Raw genomic sequence first — 25,485 nt, 5'->3', positions numbered from 1 at the left:
AGGTTGTCCTTCATTATGCTTATATGTTTACAGTGTTTATCATTTCAAACAGACTAAATGTCCCAGCTTCATTACAATATTCATTCCCTGATCATTTTTTTAGAAATATTACTTTGTATGTAGGTAATGATTCACCTGAAATTAATAATTACTGTTAATAATTAACTGCTTCATTCATTTGTTTTTGGTGACCTCACTGGTCGCCCTGTGATTTGAATCCCACCTGCATCTTCCATATAAGCAGATCTTGGACTTTGGCTTGTTCTTCCACTTTTGTCTGCATATATTCGCCTCCTTGTGAAAAAAGCTGTTGGGTTAATCACGCAAAGTGCAATTTGAAAACTAAAAGGAGGGTAGAAAAAATGAAAAGACATCAAAGGATCTGCTAAACGTTCTCTTTTGGGGCCTAGCTTGTGCAGCTTAGATGTATTTACATTCTCTCAAATTGGCACTGATAATAAAGCACTGATTTAGTCATTAGCAATTCCTGTTTGTACAGACAACTATCTTTGGCTCTACCTTCCTGCGCCACAGTCGCCCCAACCTGTGGATGAAGATGCAAACATCACCAGCAAAGGCGAAAACTTGTGGAACAAGATGGAAATGGATTAGACATCACAAGACAAACTTTGACATGGAGCCCTCAAATGAAGAGGTCGTCCAGAGCACATTTGGCAAAGGGATCTCCAAGAATAGTTCAAGAAACCTGGTATCAGATAGAGGAGAAAGCAAATGACAGAGTACTGTGGAGAGAGGCCTTGTACTGTAGATGCCGGCCATGAAGTGCACTGAGCTTAAAAAACTTTATGGAACAAATCGGACAGTGAAATTCTGATTCCCTGTCTCTCCCTGCAACTATCTAAATGGTTGTTTTACCTTAAAACTGAGAAAAATAAGCAGAGTACCCAGTGCCCACGTACCAACAGCACTGCACATAAAGAGGGGAAATCTAATGGCATTGGTGCGAACTGAGACGTTTACGTGATATATGCCAATGATAGTGATATTATGGGTTCAAACTAGGTTCACACCGGCTAAATATCTGGATTTGTGTTATGGGCAGCTTTTGAAAGAACTAAAGTCTATACCAGATCTGTTCTGCTCGAGGGCAGCACATAATGAAAGTTAATGAGGGTTAGGCATAGCCAACTAAAATATTCCATTTCTCATTAAAATGAACGTTTTCTTCCCGCGGGTATGAGCGTGTCACAAAACTCTGACAGTATAAAGCCATTTCTATGCTGACAAGTGAGCTTAATGAATTTAACCTGATCTCTGCAACAAGTGCTTGTGGGTTGGCATTAAGAAATTATTCATTCATATTAGAGGGTGATCTCATCAATCATGAACTAATTTCAGAAACATCCTTTTTGTGAATACCTGTATTGTGGTCTCACTGTTCAGCACTACAACACATATAACATGATTACAATGGATAATGTATAAAAGATCATGTATAATAATAATAATAATAATAATATGTATGTATGGATAATAAATAATTCTATTTATAAACATCATATTGTTTGTTTGTTTTTTGACAGTAAAGAAATTACAAGAAATGAGGGGAGTGACAAATGTCTCCCACAGGATGTGAACCAATCTTCACACCTTTAATATAATGTAGGCTTGTCTGGTCCTAAAACACATCAGAGCACATGGGTTGTGTTGAAACTGCAAACACAGGGGGTGTGTTTGTTACAGAAAAAACAAATGGGGCATTTGGTGCATTGCAGACATCCCACCTTTTCTGGAAGTTCTCCTGCATATTTAAAGTGACTCCCTGATGCCTGAAAATAGTAAACAATATTTGCTCTCTAAGTGAACCTATGAATTCAGGTCTTGAAGAATGAGGTTCACATAGAAGGTGTAGTGGTATCAGTCTGTTGTATAAAGATTCTAGTCTTTAGACTTAAGGCCGTGTATCTGCCAGTCATTCTTTTTAAAAACAGGTTTAATAATTAGGACCAATACGAGGCAGCGACCAATGACATCACACCTGAACTTAGTTTTGTTTAAAACCGGTTAAAAAGGCTTTATAGTCCATGTTGTGCTCACCTTTACACACAAGATCTCGCTCCTATTTATCTGTTTTTTTTTTCCTTTTATGTGCAAATTGTTAATTTAAAAAGTGAAAGTTCTTGGTTGCTTCCATATTTGTTTAAGCACATGGGATATGTAGGTGTGTGTGTGGGTCTTCCAGTCGTTTCAAGCGTTAAGTGTGTTTCTCCCAGGTTACTCAGCTGCTCCCAGCTTGTCAAAGACTAGAAATCATTGATAGCTGTTGGAAAAAGTCTTTATGTGAGAAATGTCTTTGAAGGTCTTGGCTAATCTTCAGGTGTGTCCCCAGCTTTAGGTTGCTATTCTATCTAATAAACTTGGCACATAAATACTGTAGATGTGCAGACATTTTGTGTACTAGTTTCTTTTTTTTTACAGCTATAATACTGTAACTGTACGTATTTTTATTAATTTGTGAATGATTTTCTTTTACAGAACCAAAGCATACAGCTGAGAATAGACACATAGATGGGACTTAAGTTCTTCAACATCACATGTTGAGGGATTACGTAGCACGGCACTTAAAATAAATCCATTTTCAATTTGTTTAAATTTTTAAATTTTTATACCATTTAACATGTTTCACTTGTTTGTGTGAAAAGTTGTTTTCAGTCCAAACTGGAGCCTGGTCCCAGGTCCCTTGTATGTGGATAATTTGATGGCAGTCCAGGAAGCATTTGAGCAAACACAGTTGTTTGCATCACACACTGTAGATGCAGTTCAAACACAGATGTGTCCTTGACACCTTTGAAGGTCATTGTAAACTGCATTATCCGAAGTTGGTGTTTAATTGTGTACACGAGCATTGTCCATGATGTCCATGACATTTACCAAAAGGCCTAAAGTGTGTATTTAACAGAGAGTGAGCTGCTTCGCCTGAAGGCAGCCAAAAATTGGTCTGGAGTGAACCCAAATGGTCATTTGAGTTACATTCTGGTGCCAGATGGGAACTTCTAATACAGAGATAATTCCACTATAACAGAATAAGCTGGCACAGGCTCTGTCTGAACTGTGCCCAGGAGCCGCTTCAGCCAATCGTTCAGCTTAAAATGTTTGTGCCATTTTTTGTGAATGACTAAATTCAAATGAAAGGAGTTAATTCAATAGTCAGAGGTGAATGGTTCCCTTAATGGCTGTTGTTTTTATAACCCATAAATCAGACAGAAAGGAAAAAAAGATCAATAATAATACAATAAACATTATAGTATAGGGGCTTCAGTAGAAGAAACACATCAACTAGTGGTCGTAGAATTGAGATTTCACAAACCATGACACCCGCATATGGAAACAGCATATGTCCTCATCAATACAACATACTAATTCATAATACATCCCAACACACAGTCTGCAAAATGACACATGCAGCAGCACAAGCATGCAGAAACACACATGGACATCCAAGCCGAATTCACACACACACACACACGTTCGAACACACTCCCACACTGTTTAGTTGGTGTAATGACCCATTTGGCATTGAGCAGCATCTGTTTAGCAAATGAAGACATGTAGTGGCAATGTTAGTAATTTTGTCCCTGACACAGTGAGCAAACAGGGAAGGCAGCATCCTCTTTAGCACTTACAACCAATGGCCCTGTCCTGCTCCTACGCTCTGTTGTCATTCTTCTCTCTCCTCCCTGTCTCCCCTGTCACTAGCACACAGAGAGAGCAGACAAATCCAGTTCTTTGCTCAAACATCTGCAAAACCAACATCTGAATTCACAGACCCAAAAAAGAAAAAAAAGAAAGAATAAAAAAAAGGATTTTTCCGCGCACTAAGAAGAAAAAAAAAAAAATCATTTTCCCAAATTATCCTTTCAGTCATGTTGCTTTTTATATTTTCACTTTCCCTTCTTGCTCTCCTCGAGGGAGGATCAAATAGTGACAGCCTGTACTTTATGCTCTGTCATTATCAACCAGGAAGCAGTCTGAAGAGAATGATGGCAACCTCCTGCTGAGAGAAGAGGACCCGTAGCTTTCTTTTTCCTTCATTACAAAGTTAAAAGCATCGAGATCATGCAGTAGGAGCAAAGGTAACGATGTGTATCCAGCAGGCGAGTAGGACAGGATGTTTCTTTGCTCTATACTCTTCTTGATGGGATCTTGATGCATCTCTGTTTTCCCACTGTTCTTTGGGTTTACTCAAAAACACCTCAAAAGGATTTAAACACACAACAAAACAAAAGAGTGCATTTCGAGAACTTCAGATGGTGTTTTTGATAATACAGAAAGAGTGGCACTAATTGAGATAAATGACCAAGGCAGAGGTGAAGAAGATCACTGACCTGATCATCTGATCACTTTTGCAGGCAGTTTACGCCACAGTCAGGCCATTTTTGAAAATGAAAGTCACATTTGTTCACTACAACAGAACTTTAGAGAACTGGCAGTGGTCATTATTTAGTTTCTTGCTTCAAGTCATGATGAGTTGCTTTCCCCTGAACCACAATTCCAATGTTTCCCTCATCTAAAAATTACAGCCTAAAATTAAGTTATTTTTATTGCAATAATAAGCTCCAAGACTTAATGTGGAGAAGTGCTGTCAAAGTGCTGGTGGCAGTGTAGAGACATTCCCTACTAAAGATTTTTGAGTAAAGCTTAACCTCCTAACAAATCAGAGAAGGCCAAACCCTGTGTGGTACATCTGACACGAAAGAGTACATACACATACAGTATTGTTGGGATCTACTCATGCACAGCACTTGCTCTGGAACTATACCTCTGGAAAGTGACTGGACTTTCATTTCCAGAGTTCCCATGGTTAAAAGGTGCCAGGTGAGTGTGGGCATGCTCATCATGCCCTGGCTGCCCCAATAGAATGAAAGGGTGACCTCCCTGTGAGAGCAAAGCTCTAACTGCTGTGCACCAAACAGCAGTTCGGAGTATACAGCATTCTTGGAGGGCCTGGGTCAAGTCCTGGGAGGTGCACTGCCTGGGGATAGATCTGCTGGGGGGCTTCAATGCACATGTGGACAATGATGGAGAAACCTGGAGGGGAGCGACTAGGAGGAACTACCTGCCTTTTCTGAACTGGAGTGGTGAACCAGTCTACCTTCAAACCTTCACCTACGGCACAAGGTCTAGATACAGTAGTACCTGCAAGAATGAGATCAAGCTCAGCTGAAATTATCTTCTTTTGTATGGTGGCTGGGCTCAGGCTTAGAGATAGAACACAGAGTTTGGACATCTAGATAAGGTTCAGAGTAGACCTGCAGCTTCTTTAAAAAGGAGCATGTTGAAGTGGTTTAGGCATCTTATTAGGTCTGCCTTGGGCGCCTTCCATTGAAGGTTTTCCTGGCATGTCCAAATGGGAGAAGGGGAAGACCCACAACAGGCTGGAGAGATCATATATCTCTTCAGGCTGGGGGCAGCACTATAGCATTGAGGTACTTGCGAAATCAGACATTTTGGTGGAAAACAAGTCAAGTGTATCGTCAGTCATTGTAATTTTTAATATGTTTAGCATCAACCTTTTTGGTAACTTATCAAAGGCTGAATAATTGTACGGCTAGGTGCTAACTACTACAACTAGCTGACTAGTAACACATTAAACAGCCAGGGACATTCGTGCATTGGTCTATCAAACACTAATTGGATTCATCCTGTGCCTGTCTGGGCTTTCTCCCATAGTCCAGAGACATGCGCATCAGGTTAATTGTTGACTCTACCTGTCAAAGGTGCGCCCTGCCTCTCGCCTAACGCCAGCTGGGATAGTCTCCAAATATGTATTACTAACACCTATATTACACAACCCACACCACTCTCATAAAGCAGCTTAAACTCTAACAGAGCAGAACAATATACTATTTTAGTGGATGGTGCACACAGCTAATGAACTACAATGGCTTTGTCTGCAACTCTCTGTTCCCTGAAAGGTCAGCACTGTCAAGACACTTTACTAAATTTGCACATCACATCTGAACTTAAGTAAAACTAGATGTGAAAAATTTAAGCAAATTAACTTTTCCCCCTATAAATGTTCTTTTGCAAAATGAGCTTTTATAGGCTGTGATGTAGAAAATAAGGATCTGATTTTTAAACAGTAAAAGGGAACATTAGGGATCTGGGATTAGCTGTAAGAAGCACAGTCGCAGCTTATTCACACTTACGTTCGACTGGACATGCTGCCGCTTCTCGCTGAGAAATATTAGCAACTTTTCTTAAAGGGTGAGGAAAGTGTAAGTGGGTCTTACATGTCACCGATTATCGTTTTATATGAATTTCTAAAATTAAGGTTTAAAAGAATACTGGATATTCAGTTTTGCCACAGAAAAGCAAATACTCCAGTGAACAGTTGGAATCATTGTGTCAACTCCAGTGACCAGTATATAAAAACACAAGTCAGTCCCTAATGACCTGTCCACAGGCTGTGGACATAACCTTCAAGCACAGGCTGCACTGTGGGTGGATCCATACACAGGTCAGAAGTCAGTGCCAGTTCTAAATGCACTTTTAATTGACAGCATTAAGTAAGTTGTCCTTCGACCCCGACACACCCACTCAGACATATGGATACACACAAGCAAACGTGTAAGATTCAGACTATACAAATAAACATGCAGAGATTTTGCACATGTGTGACTAATAGGATGGAGCTTAAACAGGGCCTGTGTGTGGGTGCTCCACCTTCACTTAAAAACTCTGCGCTGTGCCTTTAAACTAGATGTCAGGTAAGGTCACACCTCGGCAATAATAAGAATGAGAAGGGCGGAATGAAAAATGGGAGGCTAACTAACGGAGTGAGGGATGGTATGGTGAGATAAAGGCAGGGAGGAGAAAGGAGAAGGTTTTCAGGGTCAAGAATTAAAGCAGTGAAGGGGGAAAGCAATGAAATAAGAGACAGGTAGAAAAAGTAACACAAAAAAAGTCTAAATGGTGATATGATTTATCACTTTCACACACACGGTGGTACCCGTGATCCTCTCAACCTGACTCTCTGCTTCTGTGCTTTCTCGCTTTTTCTTCCCTCCATCTCTTTCAAGAAATTATAAATATAAGTCACATCTTGAAAAAAATTTTAAAAGATAAAAAAAATCAGGCTTGATTATAAGAACATTAATGCTTAACTGGCTCATTTCCTTAAATGGCAATTAGAACTGCAGATATAAGGCTGCTACCTTTATTTTTTGTATTTCAGCAGTTTACTGTGTTGATCAGTGTTTTAGTGTTCGTGCCACTCTAATTCCCTATCATTTATTCGTTGTTGGTTTTAGTGTCCGTATGGGCATCGCTGAAAATATGATTATAGCTGGAAAATAACTTTAAAGTAATGTTAATCATCAGCACCATCAGCAAAGGTGGAGACAGAGACTGAAGTCAATACTTCCAATTTCACTTTATGTCACGTGAGCTGTTATCTGGACAGAATAGCTACGTAAATGAAACCCATGATTCTGTAGATTCTTGATGATTGACCGAAATCTAATCAAAGCATTTAAATTTCTAACAGTGGTAGAAATGCAGCAATTATCAGTGAGAGAAGTAACAGTCAGATGAATGCTGGAGAATAGATCTGAGAGAAGTGTCAGGAAGAACCGTTAAGCGCATTTTTCCAACCGACATGTCAATAGCTGCTGCTGTAGATACTGCAACAACTATCAACTTCCTATTCGTAGCTTATTTACACACATTTGGTAAAATGCACACGTTTGGTTTTCTGGCTGTTAGGACCATGCATGGATAACTTAATGGGCCCAGGAGGAAAGGGAGCCCATGGGCCAGAGCCTCTGGAGTTACTGTTCATATAACTTGTTTGAAAGAGCTCCATTGAACAAAGATCGACGGCTTTCGGCTTTACCCTTCCCACCACAGCAGAACGTGTTCCGCACGTTGATTTGGTATGAGTTTTTACGCTGGATGCCCTTTCTGCCGCAAACCCTCCGATTTTTGCCTGGGCAAGGGACAGGCACCAAGGTGGCCCTTTTTGGCCCGGTGGAACCACTCCTGGTGGGATGGGGTTCAAGCCTGCGGCCTTCTGCATCCCAACCCAATGCTCTACCGCTGAGCCCCCAGGCCTTCTGTTTGAAACACAACTAAACAATTATTGCCAAAATTAAACATCAAATGACAAAATACACATGAAACGACAAAAACAGTCACGGAACATTCCAAACCAAACATCAAACACAAACAAGTGTGGAGGCCCCCCTGCCTTTGCCCAGGGGCCCATTTTTTTATAATCCATCCATGGTTAGGACAAACAATACAGCAAATCTGAAATTAAAAGATTAATCGAGTTGAGATTTGTTTGTGTGTGTGATTATTATTAATCTTTTTTCCAACAGTCAGAATATTGAGTTGTAAATGTGATTTCTCTTTACTTTGAAAATGTCAAATCCATGTAAACTAAAACAAGAAGTTAAGAGTGTCTTTACAAACTGTGGGAAGCAGGTTCTTTTTGCCTTCTTTCCCACTCGTCACCTGATAACACCATTACTCCTTTTACATCCTCTTTTTCTTTCCTTCCTTATTGTTCAGCAGCCTAGAAAGTTTGCCACTTGTTGGCACTTTTATTTCACCATCTCCCCTCAGCTCTTTCCTCTCTAATCTTCTCCCTCGGGCTCTTCCTCCTCCTCTTTTTGTGCAATGTTCAATAGTCGTAAATCAACGTCCCAGCATGCTCCTCTGATAACACAAGACATTTATGAATAATGAATAGCTGTTCTCCCACGTCCTATTACTTATTGACATTTTATGTCATATTACATGAAATGAAGGGGAATTAAAAAAAGAAGTTATGGTCACCTCATGTTTGTGTTGTAAGTATGTTTGTTTCATTTTCAAGTGTGTAAGGACAACTTCCACACCATTTTATGATCTCCTGACCTGAACTAAACTGAAGATTTGAAGCTCCTTTTGGTGACATTGGAATGTTAAAAAAAATAGTAAAGCATGGAAAACAAGAGATGACAAAACCAACAACAGTATAATGTAGAGCGCGTGTTGCCTGAAAAGGAATAGCATTGTTCAACACTGTGTTTGTAACCCATTATTATATAGTTATGCCACCAGTAATGAATTTCAGGACTGCGGTAACAATGTCACATACCACGAATGGACATGCGGGTTGTCATCGCCGATATCTCTCCTATTTTAAAGTATTCTGCTGTCTTCACATTGACATTTATACTCATGTACTGCTGTGTGAATACATTATGGCATTTTACAGTACATCCACTTATCTAATATTCACTGCAATTAAAGTCATTAAAAACTAAATTGAATAGAAAATGTAACAATGAATAATGGATGGACAACCAGTTTAAAACCACACATTATGATGCAAAATTAATATTTAGTTGAAGATGAAATAAATGTTCACAGTCAAAGCCCATTCCAGTGGCTTCTGACCACATTTGACATTTTTTTTAAAAGGCATTTATATTAGTTTCTATATGTATTATTTGTACGACTATAGATATTAATGATAACCGGTACAATATAAAATGTTAATCAGGAACATCATCCAAAAACAAATTCCATCTACAACAACAGTGCTGTAATTGTACTTTCATGAAGGTCATAGAGTTCAGGTTTTGTTGGAACTAATCAACTAATAAATAATTAGTGCGATTATTTTTGAAAACTGTTGTTCTGTTACGGTGACATTTGGGCAATTTAATTTTTTAATATTTTATTATGTTGATAGGTTTTCTGCCCCTCTCTTTCAAATGAACAGGGCCAGGCCAAAGACAGAAACATCACTGTGACTGAACAAAAAGTGAACATGTCCAGCTTCATAAAGGGAGGATTTACTGAAGGGTTGTTGTATTAATGCATGTATAAGTTTGGTGTATTTCATAAACTGCAAATCAAACCCAAAATCAAACCATAAAAGAAAATAACAGCAACAGGCATCTACAGCCATGTTTGTCACATCAGCTATGAGACTAGATTTAAGTACAGCTTTTCACACGTGAGCTTGTTAGCACACCAACATTTGTTAATTAACCCTCAGTTCAACTGAGGCCGATGGGAGAATCATTAGCTGTGGTTTGTTTTGTAATAAAACAAATTCACAAATTAATATTGAACATGAAGATGTAGCCAAATGAAAAGTTGAAAGCTACAATGGTTAAACTAGCAACTTATGGAGCAGGAGCAGGAGCCTCAAAATCAATCCAATCTACTCTGCTACTCTCAGAACTGCTCCATCCAGTGTTTTAGATATTTGTTAAAATTAAATTAAATTAAATAAATAATTAAATTAAATTAATTACAAGAAATGGGACTGGCACAAAGCTTAGTAATACAACGAAAATACTTAAAACTCTCTGGTCGGTTAGACGATTGAACCTTACTCAAAATGTCTCTTCATAAGTACTCTTCACAGGGGGCTTTGGGAGCACTTTCTCCATGCTGAGGGCCCAGACACACCAAGCCCACGTTGGGCCTGCAACGGGCTGTTGGGGAGGATCCACTGGCCTAGTCTTTCCGGTGCAGTACTACTCGGACTCCTGGTGGCCTTTCAGATGATTGGACATGTTGAATTGGCATCAGTGAAAAAGACCCCTCTGATGGGCTAGTCTAGCTTAGTGATTCAGTGCACAACTTATCAGTCACATTTTTACTTAGAAATCATTGGTGGTGGTGTGGAAACAGGAAGCCAAAGCTCTTTTTTTCATAAGCGGTTCCACGAATGCGCAGCTCGACCTGCCTGTACCACACTAAACCAGCTGATGTACAGAAGGTGATGGTGATGATGCTACATTTCAAGGATGTGATCATGTGTTACAGAATCGATGACATAGAATATGAGCTTAAAAGCTTTCATGAGATGTAACTGAAAACCTGAGAAAAATAACCAAAACTTTACGACCCTAAGATTCTGGTGCATACTGTATATTGGGTGCTTATCTTTTTTTCCTTTTTTTTTTTTTTTTAAGAGCTTTTCATTTTCAACAGGATTATGCTATAAATACTGTTTCCCAAACTCCTCTTTCACCAATGCCAACTCCTGTAGGTGCTGCCACTGAGCTGGTTCCACAACACTGCTTAAGTGTTGGGTCAATTTAGGAACCGAAGAACCAGCTTGCTTCTCTATGGGTTATATATTGGCATTGTAGGTCATCATAGGCCCTTGGTCTCTGGCATAAGTCGTTCGTGGCTCCAGGCCAGAGAAGAGTTTATGCTACCAAATATACTGACAGCAATATCTTTTCCATAAATTGATTTGCACCTTAAGGTGTTTCATGAGCATTATCATGCACAATAACAAACCAGAAGGTTCTTGCTACTTTTCTCTACCAGAATTTCCCCCATGGGGTTAAAGCACCCGTAAAATTGAACAAATTATCCCCCCACTGTGTCAACTCACTTATTAATATCTTTCGATATTCATATTCAAAAGGGCCACTGAAGTCAGTTACTAGCAAGCAAAACAGAGCAATTCTCTTGTTCAGCACAAAGTCTAAAATGCTGAGCACTACAGGCCCCACCCTGAAACTCACTGAACATTTAGACAGCAAGAGTAAGGGCTACAACTATGGCCCAGAACCAAACGTAGACTCTGGTTTCTATGGTGGAAGTAAGAGGAACTGGGGAAACAGGAGCTAATGGGGACCTGCTCTTAACAGTGCACCATGCCCGTCCCACCTCTGGCACTAACTGGGTACATCCTTACTAATACAAACACACACAATCTGCAGCTTAATCTGCTTAGAGATATTTTTACTCCTCATGCAATTTCACATCATTACTTTAAGCCTAAAACACAGATTTTCCGAGTTTGCAAGGAATAGTTTGGCACGATATTGTGAATTGTTTATTTTCTAGTGCGACTCTCATTCATGTGGAGCCATCTTGGGCTGTTTCCCGAAGCTGGATGCAGTCAGAGCTGATTGGCTTTTCTTAGAAAGTACTGACTGTTCAAACGGTCCTGATGAAAACGTCCTGTCTCACTTTTCCATACGACGAAGTCGCTGTACAACAGTGTAAAACCCCATTAAGTAATCCATTCCAAAAGAAAGGAACAGTGCCAACTCATTTTGCACTGCAGACACAGGGACTTAAACAGGGACAGAAGAAAATAGAAAAAAACGGATGCATTTCCCAAGACCAAATCCCTGAGCATGAGTAGAGTAGACGAGCTTCAGGACACAAGTTGACATTATGTTTCATTTTAATAACAATGCCTCGGTGAAGTCAACAGCCTTCGGGGACGAGGAAACACACACATGCAGGGTTATTTACTTTGCTACTACAAATAGTTAAATCCACTTGAATTAATTCCCTAAACTTCCTTTAATTTAACCGACTCCCACACTCAGAAGGCAAAGACTGAAGGAAATCCCATTTTTCAAATGATCTTCATGAGAGCAGAGGAAGCACAGTTAATTTTCTCTGATATTCCCTCTGCTTGCCTTTTAAAACCTGCTCTATTGACACTACAATGTTCCATTGGGACCCCCAGGAAATAATGCGCAGGCAAGATTTATTGCACACTCCCACACACAGCAATCAGAGAATATGTTTATCACACACTCTCACACCCACACAGGAACCCAACTAAAATGATACATTATGGTGCACACACACACACACACACACATTTTATTATGCAAACACCCCCTCTGTCACACGTACTGTACGTACACTCGGTTTTCTTTCATGCAGTGCGACACACACAATGAAATACAGTGTAGCACAATAATTTGGGTTGCACGAACATACACACAAACACACAGTCGTAGGGAAAGGAACCTATTTAAATGCTAAGTAAGCGGTCTCTCCCTTTTGGGACGATGTGATTATACAGCGGATCTCATAAGCAATGCTTCACAACTGGATTTGCACATGTAGAACTTAATTACAAGCGGCCTTACTTCTCTGTGTGTGTCGTATTCATGGGAGTTTATCTATTGAGAGAGGCAGGATTGAAGCTATTACCTCTGTGTGTGTGTGTGTGTGTGTGTGTGTGTGTGTGTGTGTGTGTGTGTAAAGCCAACCTATCAGCAGTTTAGCAAAGATTAATGTTTACATAAACAGGTTTGGGCTCAGTTGCCAGATTCTTTTTCTAACCTCGCTCTCTTTCGTGGTCGTTTTCCTCCTTCTCTCATTCCTGTTTTGATGTGTGTGTGTGTGTGTGTGTGTGTGTGTGTGAATCACAATGAGATTCAGTGAGTGGACAAAATGGGAGCAAAATGAATGGCAAATAAAATTGGATAACTGAATAATGTGACTTCATCATGCTATTGCTTCTACATATTATGGTACAGGGTTGGCTACTACTCTTCAGAATACCAATATTCTAAAAGGCAATTAAATTACTGCTCCCGTTGCACTGTAAATTCTGATTAGCTAACCTTACTTTAAAAAAAAGCCTGTAAACCCATTGCCTTCAAAAAACCAAGAAAACTGGAATAGGAACTGTGTTTCTACTTACAAATGCCTGTTAAGTGTAGTACGCATACAACTAACAAAAGAAATGTCCTTATGGTGTACCCACAACCCAGTATGGAGTACTCAGAAGTATTATTTCAAGTTAAGCGTGCTGTCCTTCAAATGAAACACTTATTCAAGTTAGGACAACGAACGTGACGTTTATCACATCTTTAAACGTCAAAGCTGTGGCTACTTTTAACTTCAGTCTGATTGATTCCTAAAACCATACCAACAATGGGCACACGTGGTTTGAATGATGCTAAATCATGCAGCCACGGTTTGTTAACCGCGCTCCTGTAGCAATGCTACACCACAGTATTATGCCATTAGATACTATACCACTAAGGTAGATAGATGGAACATTGTGGGGGGGGGGGGGTCTGAGAATGCTTCTTTTGTCAATTAGCTGTAATTATCTAGTGCTCTGATCAGTCCCACCCTAGTGTAAAATGTTCTTCACACTGTGCTGCATAAATGGGAAATCTATTTCACTTGCATCAATCCACTTTCGAAAAATATAATCCGCCCTCCGTCCTTAGCAAATGTCAACCCAAAAAGGTTTTAAGAGCAGAAAAATAATTGCTACTCACTTTCATGACCCTGTTAATACCTATCTAAGAGTTTTCCCTGCAGAATAAGCACCTTTTTGTTAACGGCTGCCTTCCACTGCCTTATTTCTTACCTCTTAAAAAAACTAAAAACTTGATTGTTTTAAGTTAGTTTCACTCGAAAACAACGCGTAAAAGGGTTTTTTCACCCTACAATTATCTCTAACTTGAAAAACAAAAATAATCAGAAGCGCATTTGTTTAAAACTGAATAAAGTTAACTAAAGAAATTAAAGTTAGGATTACTATCGAATTATACAGTGTAGTTTTTAAATAACCTTTTAATTACATTTACTATTGCAACCTTCCCAGTTTGACTTTCTCCTTGTACTTCTAGTCTTACCAAGGGTAAAGTTAGACTTATCTCTGTCTCCTGAGACATGGTTGCCTTGTCTCATGGTGGTTGTTGGCGCAGTCTAAATAAGACTCCTGCAAACATTAGGGCTGGTCAATATGCAGAAGAGGTAAACTGGTTCTAGCAGTGCAGTACTAACCTCTCCTGTAAAACTACAGTATTTTAGTATCATTAAATCATTAAATATTGATTTTTGTTTACACTTAAAATATGAAGGGCTCCTTTCTAGCAAAGATGCAAAACAAACATGTTATATCAACTATTAGGCAAAGGAACCTAAATCAAAGTTTCACTTCATTGCTTTTTTAGTCCGTTCTCGACTTATCCACCTTCACTGTCCTGCTATAAAATACGAAAGAATAGGATGGAAGTTTCACTGGCCTCCACTAATGAACAATGGTAGGGTCAGATGGTGGTGGCTGTAGCTCAGTTGGTGAGGCACTCGTCCACAGACCACAGGGTCAGTGGTTTGATCCCCGCTCCCGGCTACATGTCAAAGTGTGCTTGGGCAAGACACTGTTGCTCCCGTTGGGTCAGGTGAGCACCCTGCAAAGCAGGTGCTGCCATCGGTGTGAGTGTGTGTGTGTGTGTGAATAGGAATCAACATTGTAAAGCACTTTGGAGAAAAGCGCTGTATAAGTGGCCATTTACCAAAAGACCTTTGGGGCATAAAGGTTAAAGGAGAAGTTGATCCACCACCACAGGCCAGAAATATAGACTCTGAGCATGCTGTTTCTGAGGTTTTCCATTTTCTTTTTCTTTTTCTTGTCATATGTGAAATGGCGTGGAGACAAAATACCTGAAAATAAGTGCATATGGATAATTATCAGAATATGGTTTAACTTATCCTGTTCAGGGTTACGGGGGGCTTGGGCCTATCCCTGCTCTCACTGGGCAAGAGGCAGGATAGACCCTGGACAGGTCAACAGTTTATCTCAAGGCCAACACAAACAGACATACAGGCAGACAACCATTCACACACAGATTCACACCTACAAGCAATGTAGAGCCACCAATTAACCTAACACGCATGCCTTTGGACTGTGGGAGGAAACCAGAGTACATATAAGAAACCCATGAAAGCACAGGGAGAACATGCAACTTCTGCACATTGAGGCTGCAGCCGGGGGGTAGATTCAAACCAAGAACCTTCTAGATGTGAGGCAGCTGCGTTAACCACTCCACCAACTTACAATACAGTGTGTCTGCAGCAACTCTGAACATAGAAACTATAATGGAAACAACATAAAGTTGTTGGAAGCTTCAGTAACTAAGACCCTTTAAAATAAACTCACTTCCCTGACATTATGTGCTGAATAGGACTGGTGTTGGTTTTATCGTTTCATTGATTAAAACAATTTCCAATCCCAAGACCAGTACCAACAATGAATGTATCCTTCTAGCAGGTATTTTCAATGTAGCCAGAGCCCATCAGAGCCAACATTCTATGTGGAAAACCTCTGGAGACCAGTGACATCAGTCTCCTGCATCACATATATGACTTTGCTTGTACCGACTGAGAGTTTGACTTCAGCAGTTTACCCTGACTCAGACGTTTGCATGCAGGACCTCTCACTCCTTACTGCTTCTAATTTTTCATAATGCTCCTTTGGAAAAAAAAACAGAAAAACAAAAAGCACCTTCTGGTAAGAAAAGAGACAATTTTAGCAGACGTCTTATACCTTTAGCACTGCCAAAGTCACCAGAGCTCATGCCTGTGTGCATTCTCTGGCCAGGGAGGAGGTGCAGCTCAGCATTATAATGTTCCAGCTGCAGTCAACACAGTGTAGCCACACAGATAAACTCGTTTCCCAAATTGTGGTCAGTCACAACTTCCTGCAGCCTTTTAAACTGTATTTCAATTCTGCCATCCAGGTTAAAAAGAACATTTCATCAGTTTATTAGCAGTGTCAACACTTGGCTATATTCATATTCTTACATCATGCATCCTTGTAGTTTGCCCTCTGATCCACTGAAACGATATGTTTTATCTCTATTAATAAAGCCAAGGCTGCTCCTGTATGAAGAGAGGCAGACTGAGATAAATAAAGAGACAGAACAAGAAAGAGCGAGCGAGGAAAGGAAAAAAGCGAGCTCAAAAGCAGAACAGCCAGGAGTCGAAGACGTGTCCATTGTTTCTTCACACACACACACACACACACACACACAGTTTCTATTTTCTGTTGCACTGAGGAGCCTGAAAAAGAAGAGTCCCCAGAGGACAAACAGGTTAACTTGTTGTTTAAAATCCTCCCCGCACATACACAGAAGGCTGGCGCAGTTGTGAATATCTTCATGGGGGATAATACACAGAAAAGATACAGATTTTCAAAATGCTCAACCTCTATATATATGTATTTATAGAACTCGATGAAAATGAATATTTTGAAAATTCCATAGTATTAGAAGATTAAAAAAACATAACAAAGCTCCATGCGAGCTGCAAATAATAAAATGCAAAACTTTTTTTAAAGTTGAATTCAGCTCCTGAGTCTCTGTCTGAGCTCTGAAGTCAGATAAGCTTAATTTCTGAAAGTAGAATGCACTAACATCAGCAGTTAACAGGAGCGTCGCCTCTAATAGCTCTGCTGTTGATTTGAAGCCATTTAAACTCACTGTGACATGTGATGTCTCTGTTGATTTAAATTTAGTTGTAGCTGCCTTTGATCAGAGCGGTGCCTTGACACCTCTCAGTGAACCTGACATACAAGTAGAAGGTCTGTGCATCAACTGAACTGCATTCTCCTAATGTGCTAAATGTTTGTATCTCCATAGAAACCAGTGTTGATCAGCAATACCAGAACGAGAAAGTCCTCATTAATGAAACAGAAGAATTACACAGGTTCCTGATGTAGTCAGGTGATTTTCTTCATCAGGGAAAGAATTCTTAAACATCCATCAGAGATGTTTTCCATGGTCTGAACCTCTTTACCACTGTATTTTTTCCCTTTATTAATCTAACAAAACAGTGGATTTTGCCACACCTAAAGTTTTTGCCATGTCCGTGGTGGATTTGTTTAGGCTCTTCAGCCCAATGGTGCCTTACTCCACTGGCAGTGACAGCTCTTCAGACTTTATATTGACAGTTAACAACAAAATATTCAAAATGCAAATGCCAAACGTGAAATCAACTCCAGAGCTGTCATCTCCTCACTTGTAAAGGAATTAATGAGGGAATAACAAACACCTGGCCTCAGAATGAATGAGCACCCAACTGTCCAAATATGTGTATATTTATATGAATAAAAATGGCTGAAACTCTGCACAGTTCATCCAATATTTTTGACCAAACGCTTAATTTGAAGCTGACACTCAACAGAATAAACTGATCTTGATTATATAATATAATTTCAAATCTATTGTGGTGTTAAAATGTATGGAGCTGACTGTGCATGACTTGGACTTAAGTCAGGTTCAAAACGTGAATGCGTTTATTTTGGACACCAAAACTCATCCTGACTTGATTCATTGATTAATCCGTATCTTATTTTCTAGACAGTTCTGCATGCAGTGTGCTTCTTTCTTTGTGGAAAATGTGGCTAATGGGGGCAGAGATCGGGGGCCAGTTCAATGTGTCGATTATCACATTTTCCATCCGGGTGCTCAAAGTTCCGAACCAGGCCCTGTTTTAGAGAACAGTCTCTTTCTGCTCCTTTTTAAATTTACTGTCAAGTGTGATTTGATGTTGGTTGTATTTAGAAGTAATTTCTGTCTTGGTTTACCTTCTCCCATTCTTTTTGCCACATCTTGGTTAGTCCCTTATTTAACATCAGTCCTTCCATGTCGTCTGTCTTTCTTTGCGTTGGGATATGGCTCTTTTTGCTGCCATGTCTGCTACCTAATTTCCTTCTATACAAACGTAAGATGCCACCAATATAAACAGCTTAGCTAATCGATTGAATCAGAGTTAATAGTTAATAGTTCATCATTTCCATTGATAGATTTGGTGTAGCTCTACTTTTTGCCACCGTTCAGTGCTAATAGAGCTGCTGTGAAATCTGAACATATATTACTTTAAGTTTTTCATATAACATCTGTAATCAGACAATACAAAAACTTACTGCAACCTTCCCATTGCTCATATCCTTTGAGCCATCTGTAACTTTATATGTAATCTTTCCTATTTTTCATAAGGTGGCCACCAAATAGGACTAAAAGATCATCCACTCCCCAAATAATTCTGACTAACTAACTCTGCTAAGTATATTTCAGATTCTATGAAAGCCACGATGCAACAGTCCACATTCACACAGCCAGGCCCATCAAAAATCCTTTACTCCAGCCTCTCTTGCTTTCTCTCCTATGGTATTTACCAGACTTGCAGTGTTCTTCAAGCGTTTTTTTTTTTTTTTTTCATGTTTTAACCACTTTCAGTCAAATGACCAAACAATTTACATAGCATGCCACAAGACGTTGGATTATTTCTTACCTTCCAGACAGTCCAAAGCATGAAGCACTCACACAGTCACACCATGCTTGAGATGATTGTTACAAAAAAGGGAGAGAAGTTTTGCTACTTATGAAATAATTTTTGATTTGCCAGTGAGTTACCAACAAGGACTGATGTGAAAACTCTTCCTGTTGATGCATTCAGGGACAATCTGATATATAAGTTCCACTCCTGTTGACAGTTTGTGTCAGTAAACTGGTGCCCTACTGCTGGGAATATAATCTCTCTTTTTCCTCAATATCAGCACCAAAAATCTCATGAAGTAGTTCAAATCAATCTCTTTCAAAATCAAGAGCCTGTTTCCCATCTTCTTAGAAACAGTATATGTCTATTTTTTTAATTGTCACATATTTATATATTGGGATTTTCTGCTTAAAATATTGAGCCCTGTTAAACCTTTAAATACTTGTTTAGATTTTCACAACATCCATGTTTTATTTTATTTTTTACAGAATTGTTTTTTGAACACGTAGCTTCACTATTTTAATCCTCAGAAGTGAGAACATCCTTGAGTGCAAAATTTGCTCAGCTGCTCAGCAATAAAACACAGCTGATCTCAAGCTAGTTACTTTTTTTTTTTTCAATGTGACAAACTGAAGCTGTGCAGTGTGTTTGTGTGTTTCTGGCAACACATACACACACACCTTGAGCTCAACACCCGCCTAACTACTTCCCTACATTTTTGTGAGTAACAAAGTGGAATCAGCAGATAAACATGTCGAATCAGTTTTGCAGGACGCTGATCTTTGACATATTTTGGCTGCTGTTTTAGCAGGCTGCGGCTGCACTGTTGCTGCTCTGTACACTATTGCTTTATTTGATCAGAATCCATAGGGATTGGCCTGTCAGGGCATGTTAAGTCAACTAAGGATAGGCTACACACACTGGTAGATGTGCTGAAGGGAGAGAGGAGGAGGTGAAGGAGGAGGGTTAGGAGCAAGAAGATTAGAGGATGAAAGGGAAAAGAAACAAAATATTAAGAAATAAAAGTGAAACCAATTTTTTGGTATTTTAATTTTTATAATTGTTTTATTTATTTTTTTAATGTTATGCCACTTATCATTAGCTGTGCAATATTAAAATGTAAGTGAAGTTGATAACACAGAAAAAGGTGACAGTGAGATGCAGGCAGTCGCAGAGAGAAATACAGTGGCAGGATTAAGAAGAAAAGACCCGACAAATGCAACATGCCACCACTGAGAGGGTAACGGGGGAAATGAAGACAAAGAGAGCGAGAAATCCCAAATGTCACAATACTAAACCTAAATCGAAGAAAAGAAACCAATTGTAGTTTAAATGGCCTAAATGTTTCAAAGTAAAGCTCTTGAAAAGTGATGTAACTGCCTTTAAACTAAGGCTTAATTTGTGTGTTTATTACAGTGATAATCGTGTACCTTTCTTTCTCTAACGTGTCGTTTTCGCTGACCTCTGCAAATGGAACACTCAATACTATCCCAGTAAAAGGCTTTAAAAAATACATTTACATAACTCCTTTTGCCTATTGAAGCATTTTTTCAATGTTATTTATAAATGACTGACCTTACTTTTTTAGTTGACTAATTCTGTTGCTTAAGTTGGATTGAGTTGTCACATAATTTAGTGCAGCGCATCGTCAACCTCACAACAATTGGATGTTATTGGGTTTACACAAGAAATAATTACCAAGCCACTAGGCAGCGCTGTAGGTGACCTGCTAAACCATACAGGCTGACAGTGACAATCTAATGGTTGAATAAGCTCACTCAGTTGGTATTGAATAGAATATATAGATAGATATAGTGTAGAATATATAGTAGAGTATATAGTATATAGTATAGAATTAACACAAGACTTTGTCTCTGTGAAATATTTCTCAGTGTTGCAGCTCAGCGATGGATAGTGGCTTCAGTAAACATGACTCAGTTCAACCCTGTCTCCTAACAATTACGTTCCTAGACAACTAAACTTCAGTTGCACTGATGGTTTCCTGAGGAACGTGATTTCAACCACATTACATTTCCTGGGAACATAATGAGAATATGTTGACGTGTAATGTAAATAGCGAGTTGCAAATACATCACCAGTGCCCCCAACCACCTTGTCCCTTAACAAAAGTACAATTTTGTTCATTCCAAAAATACGTTGCTTCGGAACAAAATGATTAGGTAATAACGTTATCTACAAATCGTAACCGCGTTTGCAGTTTGGTTGTATAGAAATGTAATTTTTAGGAGACAGCGTGGCTCAGTTACATAGTATTTAGAAGCACAAACTATGGGGGGACATCAGGATGGGTTCTTGAGTCAACAAAGGAGACCCACAGGAGACCAGAGTTCAAATGTGAAAAAGTGTGAAAACTTTTTTTTTTTTTGTAATAAGAAGAATGTGACACTGTGGACATTGTGTAGCACTGAGGTAGCAGTGATGTTAGGGCTTTTGATTAAACTGCACCATTTTTATTTTGTGGCTAAACCCAATTAAACAGTGGTTTTAACTTCTAGGACAAAAAGATGCTGCTATTTTGACGCCTGGCACCAAAGGGGTGTTACTTATACAGATACCTGCTCTCATGGGGGTCTTCTTTAAGCAAAGACCTCTGTGGGCCAATTAAAGGGTGCAGAAAAATGACCTATATGGTCAATTGAGTTGGAGGATTTGTTGATTAAACCACACCAGCAGAGTCTTTTATTATTTCTGGCATCATGGTCATAGGCCTGTTTCAACCCTGATCAAAGATGTGAACATCCACCGGTCTAAACTGCAAACTTGGCAGAAAATGACTGCATAAAGCTGTTTTACTGATGAGCATTGAATATGATTAGTTATTAATATAAAGTAACCGAATAAAAGACAAAGAAAAAGCAGGAGTCATATCCTTTAAAACTACGCCGTCTGATATTATCTCTTTGGAGATTAGCTGAGCTGTGATTCCTTCCAGGCACAGTCCTGGCCTTGCTCCCATCACTTCTGATGTGTCTCTCTGATTGAAGTTGGCAGGATTCCCCCTCAACGCCCCGCCCCTACATTCCCATCACTAACCCACAAACACACACTCAGCCAACAAACATTGCATCAATTATGATAATTGACAATTTAGTGCGTTGTGTGATGCAGCAGCTCTGTTTAACCCCAACAGACCTCTTTGGATTTGCACAGAAAAGTTTCTTCGCACGCACACACACATGCGAACACACACACACACACACATACAATGTGTGTAAAATGAGATTGTCACAATTTTGTACTTTTAAGGTTCAACCGTAAATTCCTTTGCACCTAAAATGTAAACCTTTTAGTCATGTACAGTGACAGCTGAATACCCATTGTACTAGACATTCACTGCGAGGGTCCTATTGCTTGTTAAGGCACAAGGGTTTAAATGCAGGACACCAGAACAAATGTAATTTGAAAAAGCCAGCAGCGAGATACGCTGGTATTGCTCTGTTGCCGAGTTTTCTTGTTTTCGCTTTTCCTACCCAGGACCCAGAAGAAAAACGCGGTCTCACTCTGGGATCCGGTCTCATTAAAGCATATTGCCTCTTTTGTCAAGTGACAACACGGTAGAAAGATGCCTGCGACCGCAATGCCCAACACAAGGACAGTTAATAGCTGCAATCCACACGCTGTGACCGGCAAAATGAGTGAAGCAGCGAGGGACACAGTGACTGTTGTCAGGGCTGCTGTGAGAAACACTAAACTTTGTATCTGCAGACCGCTAAATGACACTTCTGCTCTTTGGGAGACTGTATTAATACTGCAGCCTGAATGGTAGAAAGAGTGTCGGGCTCTTCAAGGTATGTGTTCAATCTAAATAACATCCATACACAAATGATCACACATATCACAAAGCCTGGGGTCACACGCACTTGGAGGTCACCATATAGGACACACCATCTTTTAACCAAATGATCTTGGTTAAAACCTTCACGTCAGCAGACATCCACCCTGCTGACCATGAGCAAGACAGTGAATCACTGAATCCTTATCAGCTGCGGGGCTCCAATCTGAGCCGAGTCTGACTCCCACAGAGATATGAGCTGACCTACAGGCACTATAACAGTTCCGAGCAATGTCTATTACTGCTATTTGTAGTAGAAGTAACATTAGCAGCGGAGATAGTCGCAGGTTTTTAAGGCCCTGTCTGGGCAACAGCTGTGACCAGTTGTGTGTCCAATTCGTGTGAATGCAATACTTCTGGAGGGGATTTTTTCAAAATTGGCTCAAATGTCTATGTGGACTCAAGGACAAGCTGATTAGATTTTGTGATCATCAGTCAAAAGCCACACGTTTATCCTGTTTATGTCAAAGCAATATTTCTGGAAAACCTGAGGGATATGTCATAATATCATCTGGCACAAACGTCCACGTGAACCCATCGTTGAACTGACTAGAATATGAACACACATGCATGTGAAGTGCAATTCATCTGATTGGTTGACGCAATACAAACACATGCAGTCATTTTAGTTTTAATCTTGTTTTATTCTGAAGATGCCACTTTTCTTAAAGTTACTTAAATTATGTTAAGCTTCACTTAAGTTACACCACAGCCTCAATAAAGAGTATAGTTTGCCGCCAAATACTTCTCAAGTAACGTTAGGTCACGTTCTCAACACTTTGTACTGGACTTTTTAAAAGCAGCTACGGATGAACATGGATCACAACTCATCCAGCAACATATATGTAGCAGACTAAAACTGTAACAACTTCATCCAATCGTTGTTGATCTTTCATGAAATTAATCATTTTTCTCATTATCCATCTATGGGTTTGAGGTGTACATGGGATGGAGGTGTGTGGGGGCAGCTAACCTTTTGCCTAAAGTGAAGGAATGTGATTATTATCCCAGGACTGTGCCTCACACACACACTCCATGTTTGTCTTATGAAAATGTTGTACTTATGCTCTGTTATAGAACACAATCTTAAACACAACTCAAAAAAGATATGAGACTTCCGCTCTCTACATAAGCTTGTCAATTGTATTCCGTCTTAGAAATGTATGCTTTCTGATTTTTTTTAAATTTTTTTTTTTACATACTCAATATGCAATTAACCACCAGGCTGAATAAATTTCTGCCTGTGCCAAGTTCTTTCATATGACACCAAAATAAAGCCTCTTTGATCATCTCAGAATGCGTGACAATTTAAATTATCCTGGAGTTTGACAGAAGTGTACGGATTCCTACATTGTATGGCATCACTTTGATCAAAAGTGGTCTTTGAAATTCTGCAACACACAAGTCTGTATCCCACGTGTCGTGTGCCGTATGACTGATCAGAGGTCTGTGTGTAAAACAGAAGTTGGATAATCAGAGCCTCAGAGAACACAGCGAGATCCAAAGAAACTTTAAAAAATGTAAGAAAAAAAGAAGAAAAAGTGCTGATGTTCTCCCTAAAAATGACTGTTTTTTATGTTTTACAATAAAGTCTAATAGAATTTGACTTAGTCATCAGGGTAAACTCCCACAGCCGTGACTCCATGTGAAGTCTTACAGGTAGGGGGTTCTTCGCTGCTCTTCAGGAAATCATTTGGAGTTGGTCTCTGAAGTTTTAAATCATCCGTTTGACTGCTTATTCTTGAGGAGGTGTTCCAGTAAGTGACTATAAACCAGACTGTTGTATGAATAATTGGTGTAAACAGGCTGATTCTACAATATTTCAAATCTACAGTAATGCCGCTCATAGCTCTTCAATAGCATCCTCCCACTGGCCCTCTCTCTTCCTCCGGCCAAGACGACAGCAGGATGAAGGAGTGAGACAGTCTTCCTCCTCTCATATATTTTCAGCGCCTCTTGTGCCTCGTCATCCCTTGCACAATTTATGGATCTCTCTCTCTCTCCCCCCCCGCCCCCCCCGTCCTCGTGTTTAAATCTATCCTCCCCTCTCAATTCACTGCATCTCCTCATCCTCTGCCGTCCTGCTTTTATCCTCGCTGCTCCTTTGCTTCGGTCCGTCCCTGACTCCTCGTGACTGCCTTTGTCTTTCGGGTCATCGTCTCTCCTCTTTTACTTTACTTTGAGGGATCGTCTTGAAAAATCAACGTCACTGAGCTGATTTGAGCTGCCTCTGTACAGAAATGTACCGTAAATAATCACAGGCAGTGGGGATAGAAAACGTCTGTAGCTTTTTTAAATTAGCCTCAGTTCATTTCAGTGGCTTAGCAGAGATTCGATATATCAGAGGAGCACCAGGTGACATTATATAAATTACTGTAGTTTTGCAGATGCAATTATAAAGAAGGAAGCATCAGTTACTCTCCTCTTCTTTTTTCTGTCTCTTCTTCCACATTTTCCATCCTTCACATCCATCTGTGCATAGTGGCCAGTTCATGCAGTGATGCAAGTTGTGTTACTTACATATATTTTAGGGGCCAGTACATCAGTAAAGCTCAGAATAAAGAGAGCAGAATCAAGCCATGATGCCTCAAATCTATCTTGTAAGCACTTTTTACTTTAGTCAATCAAAATATTAAGATTCACTCAAAAATCATCTGTATGTCAGACTCAAAGAGGATTTGTGTTTGTGTCATTGTGACAGTCTCGAACATTTGTGTAGACTTTACACTAAAAGTCTGAGTGTCATGGATGAAGTGGGATGTACAGTTAGGAGGGTCCTGGTCTTTACTTTGGGAACTAAACTATCTTTACCT

General features: G+C 39.7%; 1 protein-coding gene across 3 annotated transcripts in view; it reads right to left on the bottom strand.

Annotated features, from left to right (window-relative positions):
* il1rapl2 (interleukin 1 receptor accessory protein-like 2) overlaps window positions 1-25,485 on the bottom strand; it is a 373,161-nt gene that overhangs the window by 343,965 nt on the left and 3,711 nt on the right. The window lies entirely within an intron of this gene.

Source organism: Channa argus, chromosome 10 (genome assembly GCF_033026475.1).
Source record: "Channa argus isolate prfri chromosome 10, Channa argus male v1.0, whole genome shotgun sequence".
In the NCBI taxonomy this organism is placed as follows: Eukaryota; Metazoa; Chordata; class Actinopteri; order Anabantiformes; family Channidae; genus Channa; species Channa argus.
This window is presented reverse-complemented; position numbering and strand designations above follow the sequence as displayed.